The 12,244-nt window shown below is 42.8% G+C and overlaps 1 protein-coding gene across 9 annotated transcripts in view; it reads left to right on the top strand.

Annotated features, from left to right (window-relative positions):
* LOC134226589 (adenylyl cyclase 78C) overlaps nt 1–12,244 on the top strand; it is a 366,691-nt gene that overhangs the window by 248,076 nt on the left and 106,371 nt on the right. The window contains exon 1 of one of the 9 annotated variants that reach the window (XM_062707458.1): nt 131–316. The exons of the other annotated variants lie outside the window; for them this stretch is intronic. The gene's annotated coding sequence lies outside the window, so the exon portion shown is untranslated. Of the gene's footprint in view, nt 1–130; nt 317–12,244 lie in introns of those variants that run through there. 9 annotated transcript variants of the gene reach the window in all.

Genomic DNA, 12,244 nt, shown 5'->3' with positions numbered 1-12,244 from the left:
TTAAACGTCTTGTGAAAAGGCCCGCAGTTCGCAATATAAAAGTTTCTCTGTTACATACGACGTTCTGTTTATCAAAAAACTCAAACGTCTGAATGTCATAACAGACCATATCAAATTTAGTTTTTATAGAGTTTTTAGATACTATCCTTCGTTCCGAGATTTTGACCGAGATTCGTGAATAATTTAAAATTTCAAATAGAAAAGGAAAGTAAATAATTTATTTCACGTAAGTCTGTTGTTTTAACCACTGTTTGAATACTGGCGAATCCTCGCTGCTAACCGGAACATCCAAAATCGGGAACATACATGTTTCACGGTGAGTACAAGAAATCAGATGTTTTTCTCATGTTATAATTGCAATACTTAGTCGAAATTCTTACCTAGCCTTTTAATTTAAAATTATTCGATTCTATAGTTATCTTCCTCTACTCCGCTTTCCAATTTGGCTGTACTTTGACCTTATTGTAGAGTTTAGAGCTTTAACTTAAACGAAAAGACACGATACCTTCTCAAACGAACAGGTGGTTGAGTTTGATTCTTGCTACGGTACAGGTAATTTGCGTAATTTGCGAATTGAAAAATATACTAGACTCCGCTGAGCATTCGCTTTGACGAAGCTGCGCTGTTGCCATCTAGCGGAGACGGACGTGTGCGTGAAATCACTGTATTTCAACATGGTTAAAATGCTTCTAAAATGTTATTAACAGGGATATATTGAAAACTTCTAAATAAGTAGGATTAGAAATTTGAAAAACTACATGTTAGACTAATCATCTACACATGTTTTTTCAATCAAAATAATTCAATTCTCGTGTTGCTTATTTTAAAGGAAAATAAATTTCTAGCCCGAAAAATCGAACTATTTTCAGCTTTAATGTGTTTTTATGTTTTAATAAGCATTTTAAAATTGACGTCCTATATCCATTGCCGGGTGAAATAGAAACGCATCATCCGGCCCCCGTTTTGTTTTCTCGCTTTCGTCAGGGCCAATTGGAGTGCCATAGTGTTAGCACATCTATATATATACAAATGAATTTCTGTCTGTTGAACCTTATAGACTCCGAAACTACTGAACCGATCGGCATGAAAATGTGTATGCAGAGGCCGGGTAAGGTTCCTAAGATGGTTCGAGACTCCTCCCTTGTTTGGTAAGGAGGGCTCCCAAACAAATGAAACAGAAATTTCTGCATAACTCGAGAACTAAGCAGAGAATAAATCAATCTTAGGCGAAACAAAGTTCGTCGGGTCTGCTAGTAATAAATAAAGACAAAGAAATCAGTAAAACTCGCAGTTGGTAATAAAAATTCCGATTTGAAACGAAACCTTCACTGAAAAAAAAAATTAGACAATTCAAATCACAAATCTCTACTTAATATTAGACATAACCCGAAAGTTTTCAAGAAGCTGTATTTCTAATCTGTCTTGCAAGTAGTACAAATTTTATAAATGGTCTAAGTTCTACCAAACCGCATCAAACGGCTTTGTGACTGACTTGTGACAATTTTTCGGTAAAAGTAAAACGGAAATCATTTCATATCAACTCATACGTACATTTGCTGTAGGATATCTTTAGTTATGTTGCTAATAAAAGATATTTTAGTTACCAGATAAAGATTGTCACTTCGGTTCCTTTTGTTCTGCTGTCCGAAACATGTGTGGTATCTAACTGTCAAATCGTATGTATTTTTCCTTCATTGACATTTAGATCCCCTATCCCCGCCAGCAAAGGATGTTCCGGACAGCGACAATGTTTATCTTGTAACTAAAATATCTTTTTTGCTAATTTCCTATTCATATTACGCCATTTATCACAATAAATATTGAGATAAAGTGGAGGAAAAAATTTAATATATAGGAGTTGGCATCAAGTTAATATTTATCATTAAATTTATTACCATAAATGGCGTAATCTGAATAAGGGATGTCCGATACGATCAACTAAATCTGTTCAACGAAAGCTTTGGCAGAAAAATGGGATATTGTTGGCGCTTGGTTTGATTTGGCAGAACCCCGGCCAAACATAAGTCGAAAATGCTTTGATAAGTGATACAGTTCGTATTCTGAATAGACTTGAGCCTATCTCTAGAATTAGGCTTTGTCCTATATAGATGTTTTACTTATGTTGATTTGTTTAGGTACTCAAGCCATTTCGATCATCTACTAACCGAATGTCCAAAGTCACAAAACTTCAGCTCTCATTTAGACATTGGATGTTTTATTATTTTTTGAATATCCCAGCCAATAACTCATGTTTTTGGGACCCGGGGAGATTTTTAAGATGGTCTGTGATCCCTCCCGCACGTATAAAATGTGTGTAGGTAGGTGTTATAATCAGCGATAATTTCAATTTGTCATCAATCAAAATGTTATCATTTTATTAATTCGACATACACGAGCGCACACACGCACACACACCTACACACGCGCATTTTTAGTTATTGCTAGTTGAAGAAAACAAAATATATTTTCAATAAAACTGTTACTCACTTACTCACCAAAAAAATCGAATGAGTAGTTTTACTCACTCAGGCGTGAGTTTCTTCACGCGTGAGTACTCACCGTCCTGTGAGTACTCACATGTGAGTAGAACCGGTTTTACTCATATGAGTGAGTGAGTGAGGATGAAACGAATCATGCTCACTCATTTCCCAACACTGGCAGGCAATCTGAGTGGTTGCAGTCGAGACTGCGTTCCACTTCTCCACCGCTTGACACATCCTTTGGATAAGATTATCCGGAGTTGTGTCCCGGCCGCAAACGTCTAGCATTGCTCTTCTTTCGACGTCGAAACGAGGACATACGAACAGTATGTGCTCTGCAGTTTCGTCGACACCTGGGCAGTCAGGGCAGACGGAGACCTCCGCGTGCCCAAACCTGTGGTGGTACTGTCGGAAACAGCCATGGCCTGACAGGAATTGTGTCAGATGGAAGTGAACCTCCCCATGGGGTCTCCCCACCCAGCTTGATATGTTAGGAATCAGCCGGTGGGTCCACCTACCTTTCGAGGAGTTATCCCACTCGCGCTGCCATCTGGCAACCGAAGTCACCCTGGTACGCTCGCGGGCTCCTCTGGTGCCACGTAGGTCAAAACACTCCTCGTCCTCCCGGATGACCAGCCCGACTGGCATCATACTCGCTATCACGCAGGATGCGTCGCGCGATACCGTGCGGTAGGCCGATATCACCCTGAGACACATCAAGCGGTAGGTGCTCTCCAGTTTCTGCAGGTAACTGGACGGGCCGCCGTACCTAAGAATAGATGCGGCAACGCCTGCCAGTAGCCTACGTCTACTGGCGCACACCTTGGAGCTGTTGGACATCATCCTCGATAATGCCGCCACAGCAGTCGAAGCCTTCTTGCACGCATATTCGACATGGCTACCGAAGGTAAGCTTGTCGTCTATGATGACCCCAAGAATCTTCAGACTCCGCTTTGAAGTGATCGCGACGTCTCTTACGTGTACAACTGCATGTTGTGCCGACTTACGGTTGCTGACGATAACCACCTCCGTCTTATGTTGAGCGAGCTCAAGGCCTCTCGCACTCATCCAGTCCGCCACAGTGCTGATCGCGTGTTCTGCGGTTAGCTCTACTTCGGGGATTGACTCCCCGTAGACCTCTAGGGTTACATCGTCAGCAAAGCCGACGATCTTCACACCAGGAGGGAACTTTAGCTTCAGAACCCCGTCATACATCAGGTTCCATAGTACCGGACCCAGGATTGACCCTTGCGGGACTCCTGCGGTAATAGGAACACTTTTCTGACCGGCATCGGTCTCGTATAGCAGCACACGGTTCTGGAAGTAGCATTCCAAGATCCGGTACAGTCCCACCGGCAGGCTAAGCCGGTGTAACGAGAGCGCGATGGCATCCCAGCTTGCGCTGTTGAATGCGTTCTTCACGTCCAGTGTCACCAACGCACAGTATCGAATTCCTCGCCTTTTCCGTTGGATCGCTACCTCTGCAGTCTTGAGGACTGAATTGATAGCGTCCACCGTGGACTTACCCTTCCGAAAACCAAACTGGTTACTCGACAGGCCATCCGTACCCTCTGCGTACGGGGTGAGCCTGTTGAGGATGATCCTCTCGAGCAGTTTACCCGTCGTGTCGATCAGTCCTCTTCTGCCTTTTCCATCTCTCAGGGAAACAACACTCATCCAGGCATCTCTGCATAGCTAGCCTGAACATGTTCGGGTTCGCTATGATCGCTGCCTTAAGTGCACTGTTTGGAACTCCATCGGGGCCTGGAGCTTTGTTCATCGCAAGGGTGTTAGCCACTGCGAGTAACTCTTCGTTCGTCACCGGAGCCACCATTTCGGCCACACTCCCAGCGCCTTGCAGCGCAGGAGGAGGCCAGGGACTTGTGGCTCGGGACGGGAAGAGTACTTCGATAACACTAGTCAACAGTGTTTTACTCCCTTCAACCATTCTCAGTGTACTTGAATGATTTTTCTTCGCTGAATTCGGTCATGTATTCAGATTTTTTGTAACACGTCCAGTTTTTGAGAAAAACGGGTTTAAATTCACAAAACTACGTATTCTGATGGGAATTTGGTTTCTCTGTTCTGTAAAGCTGGTTTTCGGTTTATAGCTTTGAGAAAGAGGTTTGAATTATATAGAAGAAATTGTACAAGATCTATGTAAGTTGTTGAATCTTATTTGACACGTTCATATGTTGTGAAAAACGGAATTTATTTCACAAACGTATGTATTTTCAAAGAAATTTGGTTTCTCTCTTCTGCAAAATGGAATTTCGGCTCCTTTCTTTTAGAATAAAGTTTGAATTTGGTTAAATGGGTCTTTTAGAATGCATGTGGGTTGTTGGATTTCATTCGGCACGTTCAATTGTTGTGTAAAACGGAATAAAATTCACAAAAGTACGTCTTTTTATAGAAATTGGGTTCTCTCCTCTGCAAAATTGAATTTCGGCTCCTCAATTTCAGAATAAAGCTTGAATTTTGTAGAATGGGCCTTGTAGAATGCATGTGGGTTGTTGTATTTCATTTGGCACGTTCATTTGTTGTGAAAACAATTTCATTCACAAAAGTACGTATTTTCATAGAAATTTGGTATCTCTCCTCTGCAAAACGGAATTTCGGTTCCTCACTTTCAGAATAAAGTTTGAATTTTGTAGAATGGGCCTTGTAGAATACATGTGGGTTGTTGGATTTCATTTGGCACGTTCATTTTATTGTGAAAAACGGAATAAAATTCACAAAAGTACGTATTTTTATAGAAATTTGGTTTCTCTCCTCTGCAAAACGGAATTTCGGCTCCTCACTTTCAGAATAAAGCTTGAATTTTGTAGAATGGGCTTTGTAGAATACGTGTGGGTTGTTGGATTTCATTTGGAACGTTCAATTATTGTGAAAAACGGAATTGAATTCACAAAAGTACGTCTTTTCATAGAAATTTGTTTTCTCTCCTCTACAAAGCTGAATTTCGGCTCCTCACTTTTAGAATAAAGTTTGAATTTTGTAGAATGGGCCTTGTAGAATACATGTGGATTGTTGGATTTCATTTGGCACGTTCATTTGTTGTGAAATTCACAAAAGTACGTCTTTTCATAGAAATTTGGTTTCTCTCCTCTGCAAAACGGAATTTCGGCTCCTCACTTTCAGAATAAAGCTTGAATTTTGTAGAATGGGCTCTGTAGAATACATGTGGGTTGTTGGATTTCATTTGGCACGTTCAATTATTGTGAAAAACGGAATTGAATTCACAAAAGTACGTCTTTTCATAGGAATTTGGTATCTCTCCTATGCAAAGTTGAATTTCGGTCCTCACTTTTAGAATAAAGTTTGAATTTTGTAGAATGGGCCTTGTAGAATGCATGTGGGTTGTTGGATTTCATTTGGCACGTTCATTTGTTGTGAAAAACGGAATTTAATTAACAAAAGTACGTATTTTCATAGAAATTCGGCTTCTCAATGCGCCAAATGTCATCCAATCAACCATATGCATTCTGCAAGGCCCATTCTACAAAATTCAAACTTTATTCCCAACGCGAGGAGCCGAAATTCAGCTTTGCAGAGCACAGAATCCAAATTTCATTGAAAATACGTATATTTGTGAATTAAATTCCGTTTTTCACAACAAATGTACGTCCCAAATAAAATCCAACAACCCACATGTATTCTACAAGGCCCATTCTACAAAATTCAAACTTTATTCTAAAAGTGAGGAGTCGAAATTCAGCTTTGCAGAGGAGAGAAACCAAATTTATATGAAAAGACGTACTTTTGTGAATGAAATTCCGTTTTTCACAACAAATGTACGTGCCAAATGAAATCCAACAACCCACATGCAGTCTACAAGGCCCATTCTACAAAATTCAAACTTTGTTCTAAAAGTAAGGAGCCGAAATTCAGCTTTGCAGAGGAGAGGAAGCAAATTCCTTTGAAAAGACGTACTTTTGTGAATGAAATTCCGTTTTTCACAACAAATGTGCGTGCCAAATGAAATCCAACAACCCACATGCAGTCTACAAGGCCCATTCTACAAAATTCAAACTTTGTTCTAAAAGTAAGGAGCCGAAATTCAGCTTTGCAGAGGAGAGAAACCAAATTTCTATGAAAAGACGTACTTTCGTGAATGAAATTCCGTTTTTCACAACAAATGTACGTGCCAAATGAAATCCAACAACCCGCACGCATTCTACAAGGCCTAGCTTTCAAAATTCAAACTTTATTCTAAAAGTGAGGAGCCGAAATTCAGCTTTGCAGAGGAGAGGAAACAAATGTCTATGAAAATACGTACTTTTGTGAATTAAATTCCGTTTTCACAACAACAAATGTACGTGCCAAATGAAATCCAACAACCCGCATGCATTCTACAAGGCCCATTCTACAAAATCCAAATTTTTTTCTAAAAGTGAGGAGCCGAAATTCAGCTTTGCAGAGGAGAGGAAGCAAATTCCTTTGAAAAGACGTACTTTTGTGAATGAAAGTCCGTTTTTCACAACAAATGTACGTGTCAAATAAAATCCAATAACCCACATGTATTCTACAAGGCCCATTCTACAAAATTCAAATTTTTTTCTAAAAGTGAGGAGCCGAAATTCAGCTTTGCAGAGGAGAGAAACCAAATTTCTATGAAAAGACGTACTTTCGTGAATGAAATTCCGTTTTTCACAACAAATGTACGTGCCAAATGAAATCCAACAACCCGCATGCATTCTACAAGGCCCATTCTACAAAATTCAAACTTTATTCTAAAAGTGAGGAGCCGAAATTCAGCTTTGCAGAGGAGAGGAAGCAAATTCCTTTGAAAAGACGTACTTTTGTGAATGAAATTCCGTTTTTCACAACAAATGTACGTGCCAAATGAAATCCAACAACCCGCATGCATTCTACAAGGCCCATTCTACAAAATCCAAATTTTTTTCTAAAAGTGAGGAGCCGAAATTCAGCTTTGCAGAGGAGAGAAACCAAATTTCTATGAAAAGACGTACTTTCGTGAATGAAATTCCGTTTTTCACAACAAATGTACGTGTCAAATAAAATCCAATAACCCACATGCATTCTACAAGGACCATTCTACAAAATTCAAACTTTATTCTAAAAGTGAGGAGCCGAAATTCAGCTTTGCAGAGGAGAGAAACCAAATTTCTATGAAAAGACGTACTTTTGTGAATGAAATTCCGTTTTTCACAACAAATGTACGTGCCAAATGAAATCCAACAACCCGCATGCATTCTACAAGGCCCATTCTACAAAATTCAAACTTTATTCTAAAAGTGAGGAGCCGAAATTCAGCTTTGCAGAGGAGAGGAAGCAAATTCCTTTAAAAAGACGTACTTTTGTGAATGAAATTCCGTTTTTCACAACAAATGTACGTGCCAAATGAAATCCAACAACCCGCATGCATTCTACAAGGCCCATTCTACAAAATCCAAATTTTTTTCTAAAAGTGAGGAGCCGAAATTCAGCTTTGCAGAGGAGAGGAAGCAAATTCCTTTGAAAAGACGTACTTTTGTGAATGAAATTCCGTTTTTCACAACAAATGTACGTGCCAAATGAAATTCAACAACCCGCATGCATTCTACAAGGCCCATTCTACAAAATCCAAATTTTTTTCTAAAAGTGAGGAGCCGAAATTCAGCTTTGCAGAGGAGAGAAACCAAATTTCTATGAAAAGACGTACTTTCGTGAATGAAATTCCGTTTTTCACAACAAATGTACGTGTCAAATAAAATCCAATAACCCACATGCATTCTACAAGGACCATTCTACAAAATTCAAACTTTATTCTAAAAGTGAGGAGCCGAAATTCAGCTTTGCAGAGGAGAGAAACCAAATTTCTATGAAAAGACGTACTTTCGTGAATGAAATTCCGTTTTTCACAACAAATGTACGTGCCAAATGAAATCCAACAACCCGCATGCATTCTACAAGGCCCATTCTACAAAATTCAAACTTTATTCTAAAAGTGAGGAGCCGAAATTCAGCTTTGCAGAGGAGAGGAAGCAAATTCCTTTGAAAAGACGTACTTTTGTGAATGAAATTCCGTTTTTCACAACAAATGTACGTGCCAAATGAAATCCAACAACCCGCATGCATTCTACAAGGCCCATTCTACAAAATCCAAATTTTTTTCTAAAAGTGAGGAGCCGAAATTCAGCTTTGCAGAGGAGAGGAAGCAAATTCCTTTGAAAAGACGTACTTTTGTGAATGAAAGTCCGTTTTTCACAACAAATGTACGTGTCAAATAAAATCCAATAACCCACATGTATTCTACAAGGCCCATTCTACAAAATTCAAACTTTGTTCTAAAAGTGAGGAGCCGAAATTCAGCTTTGCAGAGGAGAGAAACCAAATTTCTATGAAAAGACGTACTTTCGTGAATGAAATTCCGTTTTTCACAACAAATGTACGAGCCAAATGAAATCCAACAACCCACATACATTCTACAAGGACCATTCTACAAAATTCAAACTTTATTCTAAAAGTGAGGAGCCGAAATTCAGCTTTGCAGAGGAGAGAAACCAAATTTCTATGAAAAAACGTACTTTCGTGAATGAAATTCCGTTTTTCACAACAAATGTACGTGCCAAATGAAATCCAACATCCGCATGCATTCTACAAGGACCATTCTACAAAATTCAAACTTTATTCTAAAAGTGAGGAGCCGAAATTCAGCTTTGCAGAGGAGAGAAACCAAATTTCTATGAAAAGACGTACTTTTGTGAATGAAATTCCGTTTTTCACAACAAATGTACGTGCCAAATGAAATCCAACAACCCGCATGCATTCTACAAGGCCCATTCTACAAAATTCAAACTTTATTCTAAAAGTGAGGAGCCAAAATTCAGCTTTGCAGAGGAGAGAAACCAAATTTCTATGAAAATACGTACTTTCGTGAATGAAAATGTATTTTTCTCAAAAACTGGACGTGTTACAGAAAATCTGAATACGTACCTGAATTCAGCGTAAAAAAATCTATTGAGTACATTAAAAATGGTTGGAGAGAGCGAAAAAAAGCTCAATTTTGTTGGATAGTGTAATCCTCGCCAACCGGTCCGGTGACCGTTCGGGGGGTGAAGAGCCCCCTTTGGTCTTGGCCATCACGATCCTATAGGCGTCACCCCACGGATTCGCATTGGCACCCTCGCACAGGTTGTCGAAGCACGCTCTCTTGCTGCTCTTGATGGCCTTGTTAAGGGCCAGTCTCGCAGCTTGAAACACTTCCCGGCGGACCGCTCTTTCCTCCTCGGTGCGGGCTCGTTGCGTCCTACGTCTAGCCTTGAGGCAGGCTGATCGTAGGGCTGCAATTTCGGCACTCCACCAGTATACCGGGCGTCTGCCATTTCTTGGCAGGGCTTTCCTCGGCATAGTAGCGTCGCACGCGCGTGATAGGACAGCTATCAGCGCATCCCCGCTTAGACTGTCGGTGTTGGCCTCCAGTCCCAGGGCCGCGGTGAAAACTTCGCTGTCGAAGTGAGTGGTCTTCCACCCACGGACCTGACAGGGATCACCCGCCCTCGGACGCTGCACACCATAATTGATCTTGAAGCGAATTGCTGGGTGATCACGATGGGTGTAGCCCTCGTCTACCCTCCAGTCCAGGTCCGAGACCAGACTAGGGCTGACAAACGTTACATCTATCCATGACTCGACCCCATTCCTACGGAATGTGCTACTGGCTCCGTCATTGACAAGCACTGCGTCGAGTTTTGCAAGTGCCTCGAGTAACGTTTGTCCCTCTGATTGGTGCAGCGGCTGCCCCATTCCGCTGCCCAAGCATTAAAGGCTCCCGCTATTACGAGCGGGCACCGACCTACTAGGTCGGCCGATAGCCTGTCGGTCATCTGGTTGAACTGTTCCATTGGCCACCTTGGTGGGGCGTAGCAGCTACAATAGAACACCCTGTTGATCTTGGCTATCGCGACACCCTCCGCGGAGGAGTGTACAACCTCTTGAACGGGAACCTTCCCGTTGTGCAAATTGCCGCCGACCTAGACCCGTCCGCCACCCAGTTGCCGTTGCCGGCAGGGACGTTGTACGGGTCGGACAGGAGGGCGACATCGATCCTCGACTCCGAGACCGCCTGCCACAGCAGCTGCTGGGCAGGTGCACAGTGATTTAGATTCAGCTGTGTTACTTGCACGACTTTTTCCGATTGGCTTCTCCGAAGGACACGCAGGCCCGCCCATAGCATGGTTCCGGGCCTGCTTCTTACTGGCGCAGATAAGGCACCTAGGTGCCTTGTCGCATTCCTGTGCTTTGTGTCCCTCCTCGCCGCAGCGACGACACATCTAGCTTCGGTCTGGGCCCTTGCAGTCATAAGACTTGTGCCCGGACTCAAGGCACCGGTAGCACCTGTCCACTGAAGGTGGCTGGAGCACGCTTACTGGGCATACTGACCAGCCGATCTTCAGCTTCCCTTTCTCGATGACCTTTTTGGCGTCAGCCACCGGTAGTCTGAGATAGGCTACCTGCGTACCAAAGAATCCCCCTCTTAGACGTACAGAGGACCGCTCAACCTCTGTGCCGCACTGCTCTTTGACGGCAGAGACGACGTCTTCCGCGGTCGTGACCTCATCCAGCTGCTTACACTGGAGGGTCACTTCCGCACCCAACGACCTAACCTGAGCGCCGTCACCCAAGACCTCCTGGGCAAGCTTTTACCGGATAGTGGGGTAGATAACACCTTTTGACTGGCTCCTTGGTATCATCTTCGACTTTCCGCATGTGCCCTATCTTCAAGTATTCGTCCATAAATGTGACGTACTGGTTACGCAAATTGGCATCCCTTGCCAGTCTGCGTTCGGTTCCAAGAAGACGTCGGAATGCGATGTCTCGTGACTCGCCCAATTTGGAAAGCACGTCTTCGTTTTTGGGTAGAGGAACAGTGTAGCGACCATCTGTACCTCTTCAGACTCCTTTCTTGAACAAAACTTCACACATTTTTTCCTCCGGAGAATGGGAGTTTGGGAATTCATGCGAAGGACCAGAACCGCTCAATTAGTTTTTCGAGCCTGGATGTGGCTGAGAAATGGCAGCCTATTTGAAGGGATTTGGTAGAAGACGAGCCACCACAAACTACCCAATCGAATACGGATTCAGTGAGACCGATCGATAGTCTTCGTCCGGTCTCGAAGAACTCGAAGAAAGTCTCTATGCCCAGTGTTACGCGCGCGAATTGCCTCCCTGTGCGAAGGTCCAGGCTGAACGAGACTTTTCTCCACGCGCAACGGGGTATTAGCAAAGACTTGTGTCGAAGCGGACCAACTCTAATAGATTTCACTCGGGATTCTCGATCCTTGCTAGTTTTTTGGTATTGCCGTTCAGCCCGCGCCCATCGAGCCACCGTATGGACTCGATGCGCGCGTTCAGAACGTGGTGCTGCTGAGTCTAGCACAAACAAAACGAACTGACCTATGCTATGCTGGTAGTGCTCTGCACTGAGGCGCACTCGTAATCAATTATGTGCGGACGCGTCACTGTATGAATCATTTTCATTGTTTTGGGTACATCGGCGGTACATTTCTGTTGTGGTTATCGCGTCGGTAACACCCAGGACAATATCAACTTCCTTGGATTGAAAAAACTTCGGGCGGAAGTTGAATATCGTCTGGTATAGTCCACCGTTCCGTGCTAATTGTGGTTTTGTGTAGATTTCCAGTGACCTTAGTGTGTGGCCCCAAATGGCCGGAACGAATTGTTATGACAGCAGCTCTCTGTGGGTGCGTGTGCACGCCACGGAGGTCTGACCAGAAGAGGCCGAGTCATGGCTTGCTGCG

The sequence above is a fragment of the Armigeres subalbatus genome, chromosome 3 (assembly GCF_024139115.2).
Source record: "Armigeres subalbatus isolate Guangzhou_Male chromosome 3, GZ_Asu_2, whole genome shotgun sequence".
In the NCBI taxonomy this organism is placed as follows: Eukaryota; Metazoa; Arthropoda; class Insecta; order Diptera; family Culicidae; genus Armigeres; species Armigeres subalbatus.
This window is presented reverse-complemented; position numbering and strand designations above follow the sequence as displayed.